Source organism: Triticum aestivum, chromosome 3D, assembly GCF_018294505.1.
Source record: "Triticum aestivum cultivar Chinese Spring chromosome 3D, IWGSC CS RefSeq v2.1, whole genome shotgun sequence".
Lineage (NCBI taxonomy): Eukaryota > Viridiplantae > Streptophyta > Magnoliopsida > Poales > Poaceae > Triticum > Triticum aestivum.
Window position 1 is genome coordinate 521,181,165 of NC_057802.1, and position 19,809 is coordinate 521,200,973.

Here is a 19,809-nt window from a genome sequence, read left to right on the forward strand (position 1 = left end):
TTGTAGTGTACCTATCTATATATATATATATATATCTAGGTTCAGTAAATGGGCCATGTATCGCTGTGAAATGAACTTGTTATGTTTGGGGCTTGTTTTGTTGTTGCCCCAGCGGTTATTTGAGACTTCCTTGAACTTGAATCTGTCTTGACTTGTTGTTGGATGCTTGGTGCTGTTGCTTTATAGTATAAAGCTGGGGGGGTTGGGGACCCTTTTTCGTAGGTTCGGTTAATGGAGTTTAGTTCTAATTGTAGTAATTGTTTTCTTTTCCATACAATTCTGAACCAAAACTACACATGGCACAACCTTTTACGATTAGTTCCATTGATAACTAGTACTCCCTCTGTAAACTAATATAAGAGCATTTAGATTACTAAAATAGTGATCTAAACGCTCTTATATTAGTTTAAGTAGGGAGTATTGAAGAGCAGCCACAGAGTTCCATTCACAATTTACTTGAATTTTTGTTTTGATGGATAAACAAAATAGGAAGCTAGCAAACTTATTTAACGAGATAAGCAAACTATGTACCTGATGACATAAGCAAACTTGTTCAACCCTGACAAACAGGACATAAACAAACTGGTTCAACTCTGACACACATAACATAAACAAGCTGGTTTAATCCAAGAAAAGCAAACTACAAATTTCAAACAACAAGACAAAGGACAAGCACAAGCGCAAGCAACACGAAGGCAGACTTTGATGTCTCGTCATCCCGCATAGTGGCAGTGGTAGTAGGGGTCCGCTTCCTGCTCTTTTGAAATTTCCAGACCTCTTTTGATGTTGTCGATTATCTTCCACGACTTGTACGTGGCGTACATATCTATTACTGCGTACTCGATGAGGTAATCTGGCAGTGGGCTGTCCCCCCAAAGTTTATGGTCTGCCTGCCTGTCGATCTTCTACTTCATCTTGCTGTAGAATGGGTGGATGACGCTGGCTGCAACATCAGCCAAGGAGTCGTACGATTTTCCGTTGTATGGAACTCTCCAGTTGCGCTGAATGTCGATGTGCTTGTTGGGGTTTATCTCCAAACCAGACAACTTCATCTTGTCCCTGTCATTTTTAATGCTGAAAACGGCAAAGGTGAACAACTTCTCCTCCTGTAGGAGCTCTTTGAGGTGCTTTGGCCTGCTAGGGGAGAGACAAGTGATGAATACATGGAGTACTAGTGTTTATTTTTCAAGATTTAATCTTCTGTTTTTTACGGTTTACAAGTGAATAATACATGGAGTAGATGCTTATACAGTATAAGTCATGGATGAATGTAGTTCGAAAACTAGTACACAAAGTTCTGAAATTAAAATCAAGTACACCATGTTATTTTTCTTTTCGGAATATATAGTTGAGTCAATGATCTATTTGCTTGAAATAAGGCGTATATGCCAGATTCTTAAGTTTTTAAGTTCTTAAGTTTTTTTGGTGGTGAAAATAACTTATACCTCTGCTTCACCAAGTTCTTAAGTTTTTTTGGTGGTGAAAATAACACCAGACCAAGTTCAGAAACTACTTCACTACATCAAGTTCAGAAACTACACTAATGAATCAAGATGAGAAACTACACTGGTACATCAAGCTCACAAATTAATCTTGTTCAACAATTTCAGATACTAATCAAGTGCATCAGGTTCAAAATATATTCTAGTGCATCTACTTTGAGGAACTGCACTAGTGCATCCATTTTCACAAACTAGACTAGTACATCTAGTATGAAACTAGTCTAATGAAATTTCGAGGGAGCGGGATTGATGAATGGAAGAGGGTGAATGAGTAGGATTTTTCACCATTTTGTGGCCGCAGCGATGTGGTACACGAGGCAGAGACCCTCCATGCTGATCTGCAGAACTGCTGCCATCTGCGGAGGTTCATCATCTTTGGTAAACTCCACATCAACGCCGATGATGTGGGGGTACGAGCCGCATGCGCTCTTCCTGATCCTAAAGATCATCTCGTCGGCCTTGTCTGGTTCGCTGGTGCAGACGACCTCCAGCGTCTCCTTGCCATTGCCATTGCTCAACCCCTTTGAGGGTTACGGTGTACTCGCGCTTCTGACCGGGAACGTGAACGACGTCGAGGTTGTCGCTCTGGTCGGATGTCTGGCCACAATGACGCTTGGCAGACGCTTCCTCCTCCATTGCCCTCCTCCTGTGACTGCAGGCTTCGAAGAGAGATGTTTGTGGGTTGTTTGCAGAAGAGATGGAAGCGGCAATGGAGGTTCTCGGAATGAGGCAGTGATGTAGTCGATTTGGGGCTTTTTCACGCTTGGGATGGGGACGTGGGGAGGCGGTTCGTCTAGGACGTGGGGGTAGTTGTGGTGGGGCGCAGTTGCAGTCCGTCGTGGCAACCGCGCTCTGTGCACTGCTGGGTGTGCGTGCGTCTGAGTTTAGTCCCACCACGGGCCTGCATCCTGGCCCATATCACTGGGTTTGTAGTCATATGCGGGCTGTGGTGTGTGAAATATCATGTTAGGTAGGTGGGCTTTTTTTCTATGAAATCTTTTTTTTGCCTATGTGACATTTTGACTTATACTAAAATAACAGGTACACGTGTCTTATGTGACAAGTTTAAGTTTGATAACAATAAAAAACATGTAAAACCTTGCCACATTGCCTTTCTTGGACATGTGTAAAAAGTTTAAGTTTGAAAACAATTGAAAAACATGTAAAACCTTGCATCATTGAATTTTAATTATAAAATAAATTTGAAATATTGCAGTCAAATTGTAGAACATCTCCAAATCAACCATCTTCAACAAATTTTGGAAGTTTCGTCTGTTGTGGAACGTAGTAATTTCAAAAATTTCCTACGCACACGCAAGATCATGGTGATGCATAGCAACGAGAGGGGAGAGTGTTGTCCACGTACCCTCGTAGACCGAAAGCGGAAGCGTTAGCACAACGCGGTTGATGTAGTCGTACGTCTTCACGATCCGACCGATCAAGTACCGAACGCACGGCACCTCCGAGTTCAGCACACGTTCAGCTCGATGACATCCCTCGAACTCCGATCCAGCCGAGCTTTGAGGGAGAGTTCCGTCAGCACGACGGTGTGGTGACGATGATGATGTTCTACCGACGCAGGGCTTCGCCTAAGCACCGCTACGATATTATCGAGGTGGATTATGGTGGAGGGGGGCACCGCACACGGCTAAGAGATCAAGAGATCAATTGTTGTGTCTTTGGGGTGCCCCCCTGCCCCCGTATATAATGGAGCAAGGGGGGAGGCGGCCGGCCTAGGAGGAGGGCGCGCCAAGGGGGGAGTCCTACTCCCACCGAGAGTAGGACTCCTCCTTTCCTTGTTGGTGTAGGATAAGGGAAGGGAGAAGGAGAAGGAAGGAAGGGGGCGCCCCCCTCCCTAGTCCAATTCGGACTAGTCCATGGGGAGGGGTGCGGCCACCCTTTGGGGCCTTTCTCTCCTTTCCCGTATGGCCCATTAAGGCCCAATAGGAATTCACGTAACTCTCCGGTACTCCGAAAAATACCCGAATCACTCGGAACCTTTCCGATGTCCAAATATAGTCGTCCAATATATCGATCTTTACGTCTCAGCCATTTTGAGACTCCTCGTCAAGTCCCTGATCTTTCATCCGGGACTCCGAACTCCTTCGGTACATCAAAACACATAAACTCATAATATAACCGTCATCTAACTTTAACCGTGCGGACCCTACGGGTTCGAGAACAATGTAGACATGACCGAGACACGTCTCCGGTCAATAACCAATAACGGAACCTGGATGCTCATATTAGCTCCCACATATTCTACGAAGATCTTTATCGGTCAAACCGCATAACAACATACGTTGTTCCCTTTGTCATCGGTATGTTACTTGCCCGAGATTCGATCGTCGGTATCTCAATACCTAGTTCAATCTCGTTACCGGCAAGTCTATTTACTCGTTCCGTAATACATCATCCCGCAACTAACTCATTAGTTACAATGCTTGCAAGGCTTATAGTGATGTGCATTACTGAGTGGGCCCGGAGATACCTCTCCGACAATCGGAGTGACAAATCCTAATCTCGAAATACGCCAACCCAACAAGTACCTTCGGAGACACCTGTAGAGCACCTTTATAATCATCCAGTTACGTTGTGACGTTTGGTAGCACACAAAGTGTTCCTCAGGTAAACGGGAGTTGCATAATCTCATAGTCATAGGAACATGTATAAGTCATGAAGAAAGCAATAGCAGAATACTGAACGATCGAGTGCTAAGCTAACGGAATGGGTCAAGTCAATCACATCATTCTCCTAATGATGTGATCCCATTAATCAAATGACAACTCATGTCAATGGCTAGGAAACATAACCATCTTTGATCAACAAGCTAGTCAAGTAGAGGCATACTAGTGACACTCTGTTTCTCTATGTATTCACACATGTATCATGTTTCCGGTTAATACAATTCTAGCATGAATAATAAACATTTATCATGATATAAGGAAATAAATAATAACTTTATTATTGCCTCTAGGGCATATTTCCTTCAGTCTCCCACTTGCACTAGAGTCAATAATCTAGTTCTCATCACCATGTGATTTAATACCAATAGTTCACATCACCATGTGATTAACACCCAAAGTTCACATCGTCATGTGACCAACACCCAAAGGGTTTACTAGAGTCAATAATCTAGTTCACATCACTATGTGATTAACACCCAAAGATCACTAAGGTGTGATCATGTTTTGCTTGTAAGAGAAGTTTAGTCAACGGGTCTGCCACATTCAGATCCGTATGTATTTTGCAAATTTCTATGTCAACAATGCTCTGCACGGAGCTACTCTAGCTAATTGCTCCCACTTTCAATACGTATCCAGATTGAGACTTATAGTCATCTGGATCAGTATCACAATTTGCATCGATGTAACCCTTTACGATGAACCTTTTTGTCACCTCCATAATCGAGAAACATATCCTTATTCCACTAAGGATAATTTTGACCGCTGTCTAGTGATCTACTCCTAGATCACTATTGTACTCCCTTGCAAAAATCAGTGTAGGGTATACAATAGATCTGGTACACAGCATGGCATACTTTATAGAACCTATGGCCAAGGCATAGGGAATGACTTTCATTCTCTTTCTATCTTCTGTCGTGGTCGGGCTTTGAGTCTTACTCAATTTCACACCTTGTAACACAGGCAAGAACTCTTTCTTTGACTGTTCCATTTTGAACTACTTCAAAATCTTGTCGAGGTATGTAATCATTGAAAAAACTTATCAAGTGTTTTGATCTATCTCTATAGATCTTGATGCTCAATATGTAAGCAGCTTCACCGAGGTCTTTCTTTGAAAAACTCCTTTCAAACACTCCTTTATGCTTTGCAGAATAATTCTACATTATTTCCGATCAACAATATGTCATTCACATATACTTATCAGAAATGTTGTAGTGCTCCCACTCACTTTCTTGTAAATACAGACTTCACCGCAAGTCTGTATAAAACTATATCCTTTGATCAATTTATCAAAGCGTATATTCCAACTCCGAGATGCTTGCACCAGTCCATAGATGGATCGCTGGAGCTTGCATGTTTTGTTAGCACCTTTAGGATTGACAAAACCTTCTGGTTGCATCATATACAACTCTTCTTTAATAAATCCATTAAGGAATGCAGTTTTGTTTATCCATTTGCCACATTTCATAAAATGCGGCAATTGCTAACATGATTCGGACAGACTTAAGCATAGATACGAATGGGAAACTCTCATCGTAGTCAACACCTTGAACTTGTCGAAAACCTTTTGCGACAATTCTAGCTTTGTAGATAGTAATACTATCAGCGTCTGTCTTCCTCTTGAAGATCCATTTATTTTCTATGGCTTGCCGATCATCGGGCAAGTCAACCAAAGTCCACACTTTGTTCTCATACATGGATCCCATCTCAGATTTCATGGCCTCAAGCCATTTTGCGGAATCTGGGCTCATCATCGCTTCCTCATAGTTCGTAGGTTCGTCATGGTCAAGTAACATGACCTCCAGAACAGGATTACCGTACCACTCTGGTGCGGATCTCACTCTGGTTGACCTATGAGGTTCGGTAGTAACTTGATCCGAAGCTTCATGATCATCATCATTAACTTCCTCACTAATTGGTGTAAGCATCACTGGAACTGATTTCAGTGATGAACTACTTTCCAATTCGAGAGAAGGTACATTTACCTCATCAAGTTCTACTTTCCTCCCACTCACTTCTTTCGAGAGAAACTACTTCTCTAGAAAGGATCCATTCTTAGCAACGAATATCTTGCCTTCGGATCTATGATAGAAGGTGTACCCAACAGTAACTTTTGGGTATCCTATGAAGACGCACTTTTCCGATTTGGGTTTGAGCTTATTACGATGAAACTTTTCACATAAGCATCGCAACCCCAAACTTTAAGAAACGACAACTTTGGTTTCTTGCCAAACCACAGTTCATACGGTGTCGTCTCAAACGGATTTAGATGGTGCCCCCTTTTTTTTACGCGAATGCAACTGTCTCTAATGCATAACCCCAAAACTGTAGTGGTAAATCGGTAAGAAACATCATAGATTGCACTATATCCAATAAAGTACGGTTATGATGTTCGGACACACCATTAAGCTGTGGTGTTCCAGGTGGCACGAATTTGTGAAACTATTCCACATTGTTTTAATTGAAGACCAAACTCGTAACTCAAATATTTGTCTCCGCGATCAGATCGTAGAAACCTTATTTTCTTGTCACGATGATTTTCCACTTCACTCTAAAATTCTTTGAACTTTTCAAATGTTTCAGACTTATGTTTCATCAAGTAGATATACCATATCTGCTCAAATCATATGTGAAGGTCAGAAAATAACGATACCCGCCGCAAGCCTCAACACTCATCGGATCGCATACATCAGTATGTATTATTTCCGAATAAGTCAGTTGCTCGCTCCATTGTTCCGGAGAACGGAGTCTTAGCCATCTTGCCCATAAGGCATGGTTCGCAAGCATCAAGTGATTCATAATCAAGTGATTCCAAAAGCCCATCAGCATGGAGTTTCTTCATGCACTTTACACCAATATGACCTAAACGGCAGTGCCACAAATAAGTTGCACTATCATTATTAACTTTGCATCTTTTGGCTTCAATATTATGAATATGTGTATCACTATGATCGAGATCCAACGAACCATTTTCATTGGGTGTGTAACCATATAAGGTTTTATTCATGTAAACAGAACAACAATTATTCTCTAACTTAAATGAATAACTGTATTGCAATAAACATGATCAAATCATATTCATGCTCAACGCAAACACCAAATAACACTTATTTAGGTTCAACACTAATCCCGAAAGTATAGGGAGTGTGCGATGATGATCATATCAATCTTGGAGCCACTTCCAATACACATCGTCACTTCATCCTTAACTAGTTTTTGTTCATTATGCAACTCCCTTTCGAGTTACTACTCTTTAGCAACAGAACCAGTATCAAATACCGAGGGGTTGCTACGAACACTAGTAAAATACACATCAATAATATGTATATCAAATATACCTTTGTTCACTTTTGCCATCCTTCTTATCCACCAAATACTTGGGGCAGTTCCGCTTCCAGTGACCAGTCTCTTTACAGTAGAAGCACTTAGTCTCAGGCTTAGGTCCAGACTTGGGCTTCTTCACTTGAGCAGCAACTTGCTTGCCGTTCTTCTTGAAGTTCCCCTTCTATCCCTTTGCCCTTTTCTTGAAACTAGTGGTCTTGTTAACCATCAACACTTGATGCTCTTTTTTTATTTCTACCTTCGTCGATTTCAGCATCGCGAAGAGCTCGAGAATTACTTTCGTCATCCCTTGCATACTATAGTTCATCACGAAGTTCTACTAACTTGGTGATGGTGACTAGAGAATTCTGTCAATCACTATTTTATCTGGAAGATTAACTCCCACTTGATTCAAGCGATTGTAGTACCCAGACAATCTGAGCACATGCTCACTGCTTGAGCTATTCTCCTCCATTTTTTAGCTATAGAACTTGTTGGAGACTTCATATCTCTCAACTCGGGTATTTGCTTGAAATATTAACTTCACTCCTGGAACATCTCATATAGTCCATGACGTTCAAAACGTCTTTGAAGTCCCGATTCTAAGCCGTTAAGCATGGTGCACTAAACTATCAAGTAGTCATCATATTGAGCTAGCCAAACGTTCATAACGTCTGCATATGCTCCTGCAATAGGTCTGTCACCTAGCGGTGCATCAAGGAGATAATTCTTCTGTGCAGCAATGAGGATAATCCTCAGATCATGGATCCAATCCGCATCTTTGCTACTAACATCTTTCAACATAATTTTTCTCTAGGAACATATCAAAAATAAACACAGGGAAGCAACAACGCGAGCTATTGATCTACAACATAATTTGCAAAATACTATCAGGACTAAGTTCATGATAAATTTAAGTTCAATTAATCATATTACTTAAGCACTCCCACTTAGATAGACATCTCTCTAATCCTCTAAGTGATCACGTGATCCATATCAACTAAACCATGTCCGATCATCACATGAGATGGAGTAGTTTCAACGGTGAACATCACTATGTTGATCATATCTACTATATGATTCACGCTCGACCTTTCGGTCTCCGTGTTCCGAGGCCATATCTGTTATATGCTAGGCTCGTCAAGCTTAACCTGAGTATTCTGCGTGTGCAACTGTTTTGCACCCGTTGTATTTGAACGTAGAGCCTATCACACCCGATCATCACGTGGTGTCTCAGCACGAAGAACTTTCGCAACGGTGCATACTCAGGGAGAACACTTATACTTTGATAATTTAGTGAGGGATCATCTTATAATGCTACCGTCAATCAAAGCAAGATAAGATGCATAAAAGATAAACATCACATGCAATCAATATAAGTGATATGATATGGCCATCATCATCTTGTGCTTGTGATCTCCATCTCCGAAGCACCGTCATGATCACCATCGTCACCGGCGCGACACCTTGATCTCCATCGTAGTATCATTGTCGTCTCGCCAACTATTGCTTCTACGACTATCGCTACTGCTTAGTGATAAAGTAAAGCAATTACAGGGCAATTGCATTGCATACAATAAAGCGACAACCATATGGCTCCTGCCAGTTGCCGATAACTCGGTTACAAAACATGATCATCTCATACAATAAAATTTAGCATCATGTCTTGACCATATCACATCACAACATGCCCTGCAAAAACAAGTTAGACGTCCTCTACTTTGTTGTTGCAAGTTTTACGTGGCTGCTATGGGCTGAGCAAGAACCGTTCTTACCTACGCATCAAAACCACAACGATAGTTTGTCAAGTTGGTGCTGTTTTAACCTTCGCAAGGACCGGACGTAGCCACACTCAGTTCAACTAAAGTTGGAGAAACCGACACCTGCCAGCCACCTGTGTGCAAAACACGTCGGTAGAACCAGTCTCGCGTAAGCGTACGCGTAATGTCGGTCCGGGCCGCTTCATCCAACAATACCGCCGAACCAAAATATGACATGCTGGTAAGCAGTATGACTTATATCGCCCACAACTCACTTGTGTACTACTCGTGCATATAACATCAACGCATAAAACCAGGCTCGGATGCCACTGTTGTGGAACGTAGTAATTTCAAAAATTTCCTACGCACACGCAAGATCATGGTGATGCATAGCAATGAGAGGGCAGAGTGTTGTCCACGTACCCTCGTAGACCGAAAGCGGAATCGTTAGCACAACGCGGTTGATGTAGTCGTACGTCTTCACGATCCGACCGATCAAGTACCGAACGCACGGCACCTCCGAGTTCAGCACACGTTCAGCTCGATGACATCCCTCGAACTCCGATCCAGCCGAGCTTTGAGGGAGAGTTCCGTCAGCACGATGGTGTGGTGACGATGATGATGTTCTACCGATGCAGGGCTTCGCCTAAGCACCGCTACGATATTATCGAGGTGGATTATGGTGTAGGGGGGCACCGCACATGGCTAAGAGATCAAGATATCAATTGTTGTGTCTTTGGGGTGCCCCCCTGCCCCCGTATATAATGGAGCAAGGGGGGAGGCGGCCGGCCTAGGAGGAGGGCGCGCCAGGGGGGAGTCCTACTCCCACCGAGAGTAGGACTCCTCCTTTCCTTGTTGGAGTAGGAGAAGGGAAGGGAGAAGGAGAAGGAAGGAAGGGGGCGCCCCCCCTCCCTAGTCCAATTCGGACTAGTCCATGGGGAGGGGTGCGGCCACCCTTTGGGGCCTTTCTCTCCTTTCCCGTATGGCCCATTAAGGCCCAATACGAATTCCCCTAACTCTCCGGTACTCCGAAAAATACCCGAATCACTCGGAACCTTTCCGATGTCCAAATATAGTCGTCCAATATATCGATCTTTACGTCTCAGCCATTTCGAGACTCCTCGTCAAGTCCCTGATCTTTCATCCGGGACTCCGAACTCCTTCGGTACATCAAAACACATAAACTCATAATATAACCGTCATCTAACTTTAAGCGTGCGGATCCTACGGGTTCGAGAACAATGTAGACATGACCGAGACACGTCTCCGGTCAATAACCAATAGCGGAACCTGGATGCTCATATTAGCTCCCACATATTCTACGAAGATCTTTATCGGTCAAACCGCATAACAACATACGTTGTTCCCTTTGTCATCGGTATGTTACTTGCCCGAGATTCGATCGTCGGTATCTCAATACCTAGTTCAATCTCGTTACCGGCAAGTCTATTTACTCGTTCCGTAATACATCATCCCGCAACTAACTCATTAGTTACAATGCTTGCAAGGCTTATAGTGATGTGCATTACTGAGTGGGCCCGGAGATACCTCTCCGACAATCAGAGTGACAAATCCTAATCTCGAAATACGCCAACCCAACAAGTACCTTCGGAGACACCTGTAGAGCACCTTTATAATCATCCAGTTATGTTGTGACGTTTGGTAGCACAGTGTTCCTCCGGTAAACGGGAGTTGCATAATCTCATAGTCATAGGAACATGTATAAGTCATGAAGAAAGCAATAGCAGAATACTAAACGATCGAGTGCTAAGCTAACGGAATGGGTCAAGTCAATCACATCATTCTCCTAATGATGTGATCCCATTAATCAAATGACAACTCATGTCAATGGCTAGGAAACATAACCATCTTTGATCAACAAGCTAGTCAAGTAGAGGCATACTAGTGACACTCTGTTTCTCTATGTATTCACACATGTATCATGTTTCCGGTTAATACAATTCTAGCATGAATATTAAACATTTATCATGATATAAGGAAATAAATAATAACTTTATTATTGCCTCTAGGGCATATTTCCTTCATCGCCACATGCGTGATTTTTTCGGTCATTAGTACAATGTCGACCATTTTCAACATGTATTGCAAGTTTTGTCACGTATGACATTTTTCGGGCATATGCGACACGAAGAAACCATTGTTAATACTAAAAAAACAAGGACAATGTTTTCTAGATCTTTTGGGACATCATTGTGATATTATTGAAATCTCACATAACTCAAGGCAGCCCACCCATCCCTAAATCCCGCGATTACAGCGCCTCATTCTAACCACCCGGCCGTGCCATCCGCAGCTCCCACGACCGCTGCAAGATCAGATCGGAGACCCGGGCTCACACGGATTACAGGAGTTGCCGGCCACCGCCCACCGCCATGAGGGGTCGGACTTCAGTGTTCTTCTCGCCGCCCCCTCCTCGCGTGAACGTGCCGTTTATCCTTGCCGCCGTCTACCACGCTATACGGGCACTTCTAGTTTGCCACGCACTATCCGCAGCCATCAACTCGGCGGCGCCGTCTCCGGGAGAAGGTATTTCCTGATCGTAGCTTTTTTTAATCGTTGTCGGCCGCTCTTTTAGTAGTTGAACCCTCATAGGGTTTGCACAACTTCACGTGGTTAAGCAATTGGATACCACTGTTAAACTGCGCTTATTTTATGCATGACCAAATAGGTTGTGTGCTTAAACTCATAAGTGGATCATATGTTAAATGATCCACTTAATTTTTTTAATATTAGTTGACTGCTGATTTTGTTATACATCTTTGAATTATTGTCTTCAGATTAATTGACCCGGTTTGCATCATTGCATACGAGCCAGCAATGTCAGTTTCAGATAAAAGTCTTCGTAACGGAGAAAAGCCTCATAGAACTCAAACTTAAATTTGACAGCAAGACCATAGCCAAACAAATGTTGAGCCCATTCAAACACAAATAGGTAGCATCAATTGATACATGATCTTGCTCATGCTCTACTTTTAGCATCATTTGATACATGTTCAGTTCTTATCATAAAGTGGATATATGTACTTTTGGCAATCATGAGCATCATCTACTTACTGCTATAACTAATGCATCCTCAGTACAAAAATTGAATTGGCAATACGGTTGTATTGGCAATCATTTGCATGCTTTACTTTTGGCAAGAACTAATGCATAGTTGAGTTATAACTGGTCATACATATAGCTGGAACATCTTGAGTTATCATCACTGTCACGCAGAGACCCTAAACCATCACCAGATATGTTGAGCCCATTCAAACACAAATAGGAAGCAGCAATTGATACATGTTCATGCTCATGGTCTACTTTTAGCATAATTTGATACATGTTCGGTTCTTACCAGAAAGTGGAAACAGGCACTTCTGGGAAACATGAGCATCCTCTACTTATTGCAATAACTAATGCATCCTCAGTACAAAGCTTCAAATGGCAATAAGTAGAATTGGCAATCATTTGCATGCTTTACTTTTGGCCAAAACTAATGCATAGTTCAGTTGTAACTGGTCATAGATATGGCTGGAACATCCTGAGTTATAAACTGAACATAATCATGCCAAGCTATAACTACCATAGTCATAGTAGTAGAGTTCCTAGCATGCATCACCGTACGATTCTAGAACGGAAGAATAACACAGCAAACATAACATTGACCACCGTACGATACTTGAGTTGCATGGCCTTGTACAATGCAAGGTGATTAGGCGAGGTGTTTAGAGAGATAAACCAGGCTTTTCTTAAGCACCGGTGCTTATTTGTACAGGGTAGACGCTTAACTAGGCGTCTGTCCTGTAGAAATGGGCAATGGTGCTTTAGAAAAACCTAGTTTATTTTTCTAAGCACCACCCTTAGCATCTACCATTGTACAATGCCTAACATGCATCTGCAAAATAGTACTAATAACAACTTAGACCACACATAAGCAGATTAGCAGCAAACACTTAGTTAAACGGCAGACCGCACACCATAAGTTCACACCCACCATAGACCATAGGACATAAGTTCTTACACACCATAGACCATAAGTTTTAGAGTCGACCAGCGAATACCGATAACATAAAAGGACACGACGGTCCTGGGGTAGCAGCAGCAGTCTAGCAGCACATCACTTGTCTCCCTTGTTCAGCGGCGGCGCGGCAGGATGTAGTAGGGCTCATTGACTTTGACAATCTTGAGGAAGCACCCGAAGGCTGCATGTTTTGCCAGAGTACTGGCCTTTTGCTTCCTACTGTAGGAGTTGCCAGTGGAGACGGCATGCTGCATCAAGCCATCTATGCCGCCCTTGATCGCCTTGCCACAGAAGGGGCAGCCAAGCTTTCCATAGAAACGGTACTTGAATTTTCCAGCAAGCAATCCCCTCTTTCGTCTACTTCCATCGGTAGCTTACTTGGAGCTATATTTTTATTCACCACATGATATGTGTTTTGCTTGGAGTGTCTTGTATGATTGAGTCTTTGTTTGTTAGTTTGCCACAATCATCTTTGCTGTACACACCTTTTGAGAGAGACAAACTTGATTCGGAATTTATTAGAATACTCTATGTGCTTCACTTATATCTTTTGAGCTATATAGTTTTTTCTCTAGTGCTTCACTTATATCTTTTAGAGCCCGGTGGTGGATTTGTTTTATAGAAACTATTGTTCTCTCATGCTTCACTTATATTATTTTGAGAGTCTTAAACAGCATGGTAATTTGCTTAATCCTAATATGCTAGGTATTCAAGACTAGTAAAAACTTTCTTATGAGTGTGTTGAATACTAAGAGAAGTTTGATGCTTAATGATTGTTTTGAGATATGGAGGTAGTGATATTAAAGTTGTGCTAGTTGAGTAGTTGTGAATTTGAGAAATGCTTGTGTTGAACTTTGCAAGTCCTGTAGCATGCACGTATGGTAAACGTTATGTAACAAATTTGAAACATGAGGTGTTCTTTGATTGTCCTCCTTATGAGTGGTGGCCGGGGACGAGCGATGGTCTTTTCCTACCAATCTATCCCCCTAGGAGCATGCGCGTAGTGCTTGGTTTTTGATGACTTGTAGATTTTTGCAATAAGTATGTGAGTTCTTTATGACTAATGTTGAGTCCATGGATTATACGCACTCTTACCCTTCCATCATTGCTAGCCTCTTCGGTACCGTGCATTGCCCTTTCTCACATTAAGAGTTGGTGCAAACTTCGCCGGTGCATCCAAACCCCATGATATGATATGCTCTTTCACACATAAACCTCCTTATATCTTCCTCAAAACAGCCACCATACCTACCTATTATGGCATTTCCATAGCCATTCCGAGATATATTGCCATGCAAATTTCCACCGTTCCGTTTATCATGACACGTTCATCATTGTCATATTGCTTTGCATGATCATGTAGTTGACATAGTATTTGTGGCAAAGCCACCATTCATAATTCTTTCATACATGTCACTCTTGATTCATTGCATATCCCGGTACACCACCGGAGGTATTCATATAGAGTCATACTTTGTTCTAGAATCGAGTTGTAATCATTGAGTTGTAAATAGATAGAAGTGTGATGATCATCATTTTTAGAGCATTGTCCCAAATGAGGAAAAAAGGGAGAAAGGCCATAAAAAAAGAGAAGAAGGCCCCAAAGAAATGAGAGAAAAAGAGAGAAGGCACAATGTTACTATCCTTTTACCACACTTGTGCTTCAAAGTAGCACCATAATCTTCATGATAGAGAGTCTCTTATTTTTTTCACTTTCATATACTAGTGGGAATTTTTCATTATAGAACTCGGCTTGTATATTCCAACAATGTGCTTCCTCAAATGCCCTAGGTCTTCGTGAGCAAGCAAGTTGGATGCACACCCACTTAGTTTCTTTTGAGCTTTCATGCATTTATAGCTCTAGTGCATCCGTTGCATGGCAATCCCTACTCCTTGCATTAACATCAATCGATGGGCATCTCCATAGCTCACTGATTAGCCGCGTTGATGTGAGACTTTCTCCTTTTTGTCTTCTCCACATAACCCCCCATCATTATATTCTATTCCACCCATAGTGCTATATCCATGGCTCACCCTCATGTATTGCGTGAAGGTTGAAAAAGTTTGAGATTACTAAAGTATGAAACAATTGCTTGGCTTGTCATCGGGGTTGTGCATGATGAGGGCATTCTTGTGTGACGAAAATGGAGCATGGCCAAACTATATGATTTTGTAGGGATGAATTTTCATTGGCCATGTTATTTGAGATGACATAATTGCTTAGTTAGTATGCTTGAAGTATTATTACTTTTATGTCAATATGAACTTTTATCTTAAATCTTTCGGATCTGAATACTCATACCACAATTAAGAAGAATTACATTGAAATTATGCCAAGTAGCATTCCAAATCAAAAATTCAGTTTTTATCATTTACCTACTCGAGGACGAGCAGGAATTATGCTTGGGGATGCTTGATACGTCTCCAACGTATCTATAATTTTTTATTGTTCCATGCTATATTATATTCTGTTTTGGACATTAATGGGCTTTATTATGCACTTTTATATTATTTTTGGGACTAACCTATTAACCGGAGGCCCAGCCCAGAATTGTTGTTTTTTGCCTATTTCAGAGTTTCGCAGAAAAAGAATATCAAACGGAGTCCGTTCAGGAACGTGATTTTCGGAACGAACGTGCTCCAGAGGACTTGGACCCTACGTCAAGACATCAACCAGGAAGGCACGAGGTAGGGGGCGCCTACCCCCCAGGGCACGCCCTCCACCCTCGTGGGCCCCACGTTGCTCCACCGACGTACTTCTTCCTCCTATATATACCTACGTACCCCCAAACTACCAGATACGGAGCCAAAAACCTAATTCCACCGCCACAACCTTCTGTACCCGTGAGATCCCATCTTGGGGCCTTTTCCGGAGCTCCGCCGGAGGGGGCATCGATCACGGAGGGCTTCTACATCAACACCATAGCCTCTCCGATGATGTGTGAGTAGTTTACCTCAGACCTTCGGGTCCATAGTTATTATCTAGATGGCTTCTTCTCTCTTTTTGGATCTCAATACAATGTTCTCCCCTCTCTCGTGGAGATCTATTCAATGTAATCTTCTTTTGCGGTGTGTTTGTTGAGACCGATGAATTGTGGGTTTATGATCAAGTTTATCTATGAACAATATTTGAATCTTCTCTGAATTCTTTTATGTATGATTGGTTATCTTTGCAAGTCTCTTCGAATTATCAGTTTGGTTTGGCCTACTAGATTGATCTTTCTTGCAATGGGAGAAGTGCTTAGCTTTGGGTTCAATCTTGCGGTGTCCTTTCCCAGTGACAGTAGGGGCAGCAAGGCACGTATTGTATTGTTGCCATCGAGGATAACAAGATGGGGTTTATATCATATTGCATGAATTTATCCCTCTATATCATGTCATCTTGCTTAAAGTGTTACTCTAGTCTTATGAACTTAATACTCTAGATGCATGCTGGATAGCGGTCGATGTGTGGAGTAATAGTAGTAGATGCAGGCAGGAGTCGGTCTACTTGTCTCGGACGTGATGCCTATATACATGATCATACCTAGATATTCTCATAACTATGCTCAATTCTGTCAATTGCTCAACAGTAATTTGTTCACCCACCATAATACTTATGCTCATGAGAGAAGCCACTAGTGAAACCTATGGCCCCGGGGTCTATTTTCCATCATATTAATCTTCCAACAACAAGCTATCTCCATTGCCTTTTATTTTTGCTTTTATTTTACTTTGCATCTCTATCATAAAAATACCAAAAATATTATCTTATCATATCTATCAGATCTCACTCTTGTAAGTGACCGTGAAGGGATGGACAACCCCTTTATTGCGTTGGTTGCGAGGATTTATTTGTTTGTGTAGGTGCGAGGGACTTATGCGTGGCCTCCTACTGGATTGATACATTGGTTCTCAAAAACTAAGGGAAATACTTACGCTACTTTGTTGCATCACCCTTTCCTCTTCAAGGGAAAACCAACGCAGAGCTCAAGAGGTAGCAGTTGCCTCCGGCTCGTCCGCCGCATGTTCACGGCCGTGCTTCATCGGCGGTCGACGAGAGGAGGAGGGACGTGTTGGAAGGGAGGAGAGGAGTGGATTGCTGAGGAAGCCAGGAGGGTTTGGGAGAGGACGAGGTGGTATGGCTGGAGTGGGAGAGGACGAGGGTTTTCTACCCGATTTGGGGAACAAAATGAATGTGACTGCCTCTTGGAGTTACCGATGGGTCGAGGGGGGTGATTTGTCTCACCTACCAGGGCCTTCCACAGTGAGGACGCGTGGGGTTTGCCCCGCGCCGTGCACCTCCCGTGCGGTTTGCCCCGCGCCGCCCTTCAAACTGCTGACATGTGGACACCAGCAGTGGTTACACATGATAGATATGGTAAATGAATTTCTTAAATATGAGGGCACGTAATTTGTATGAAAATGCATCGTCAGCCCAGCGGTAACACCCTCCCGATCACAAACTAATGCCCTTGGTTCGAAACTCCGTCGGGCAGTTTGGTTGGGCCTCTTTTTTGCGTATGGGGTTTTTACATGTGGATCCCACATGTCATTCACACACACGGAGAACACGTACAAACAAACTTGCCGGACATGATGTAAATGGACCCAAAAAATTTCTTCTTCTTTGCATCAACATGAGAAGGAAGCATGACTAGTTTGGTAAGGTTGTCGGCATTTGTATGGATTTTCTAATACGATTAAATGCTTAAAATACTTTTCAGAGGTGACGCGAGAAGCGCACATTGTCGATCCTTCACCGGCGGCCATTCCCGTAGGAGGTAAGGGTCCGTGTGGAAGGACGGGTTTTTCTCGACTTGCTTCAAATGGACCTATATTCTTTCTTCACCCTTGTACCAACATGAGAAGCATCCATGACTAGTTCCATTGATTTTTGACGTTTTTATTAATTTTCTAGGGTTATCATGACGACAAAACCCTAAAATATTTCCCACCAGCGCCACCCTTCCCTCCGATCAGTCTGACCAACATGTACTTAACTTAGCATCAAGGCCATGAAAACAGGAATCAGAACCGTATTAGATTTTGATCCCACACATACAAAACAGATAACACATAGACTGCAGGTACTACGATTATCAGATTGAACCTGTAATGCATAACAACTTCTGGTATTCAAATACATCACATGAAATACTGAGACAACTAGAAATGCAAAAAAGCTTCTGATGTTGACGTTGAGCAAGGGACTTTTATTGTGAGGCGCAGCATCTTCAGCAACCTATCCATGATTCCACCTGTAGCATATAAGTAACTGAAGGTTTCAGATTGAATACAGTTGGTATTGGAAAATGACAGTACGGTAATTTGAAGATGCCAAGGAAATCTGTCACAACAACTATAGGAGGATACGAATTTGAATACAAAGTTCATAGAAGTCAATGTTGAATTAATAAGACCTTTCCAAGATGCAAAATCACTGCTGTGATGAGAGTAAACAGCATGTAGGCCATAGCACATGCAAGAAGCACTTACAGGAAGTGAAGCAAAAGGTTGTACAGCACGGCAACATGAGTAAGCCAACATCCCTACTAAAATTATTTCACTTCTTATGTGTTTTTTTTGTTGAATCATTAGGAAGCCCTAAATATTTGGATGCAAGATCACCGACAGGGCACTACTGAAATATTTCAGTGTCTACATCTCTGTACTAAAAGTGCATTACTAAAATATTTCGGTGGCTACGTGTGTGTACTGAAACAGCACCACTGAAATATTTCAGTTGCTACATGCGTGTACTGAAACAGCACCGCTGAAATATTTCAGTTGGTACGTGCGTGTACTGAAAATGAACCACTGAAATATTTCAGTGGGTACGTGCGTGTACTGAAAGTGCACCACCGAAATATTTCAGCGGCTACGTGCTTGTACTGAAACAGCATCCCCGAAATATTTCAGTGGCTACGCGCGTGTACTGAAACTGCCACGCCAAAATATTTCAGGGTTTGGGTGCATGTACTGAAATATTTCAGTGTCTACCCGTGTGTACTGAAATTGCATTGCCCTACTGAGATTTTTCAGTGTGTACCCGTGTGTATTGCAATTGCACTACTCAAATATTTCAGTGTGAACCGGTCAGTACTGAAATATTTCAATGCCTACAACTATTTACTGAACTTGCAGTATTGAAATATTTCAGTGTCAATAGAGTCTATCACTCTAAAACTGTGTACTGAACTTGTCTGGAGGCACTTCTTGCAGCCAAAATATTGCAAGTTCAATTTACACAGATTGCATCACGTAATTTGAACACAACTCTTGAGGTGACAGACAAAATTTCCTATCATGGATACCACTCCAGCACATCAAAACATAGCAAGTAAACATAGCAATGCTATATGCCTAGACTCATTCCAGCCTCGTCGATCAAACTAAGCTGCCATCCAGAGGCTACGGATTCAAGTACACAGGTAGCAAGAACATATTTGCAGAGAATCAAATGAAGCAAGTGGCAAGTAATGATGAATGAAATTCAGCAATCATACCCTAAACATAGCTACGGCCGCCGTTCAGAC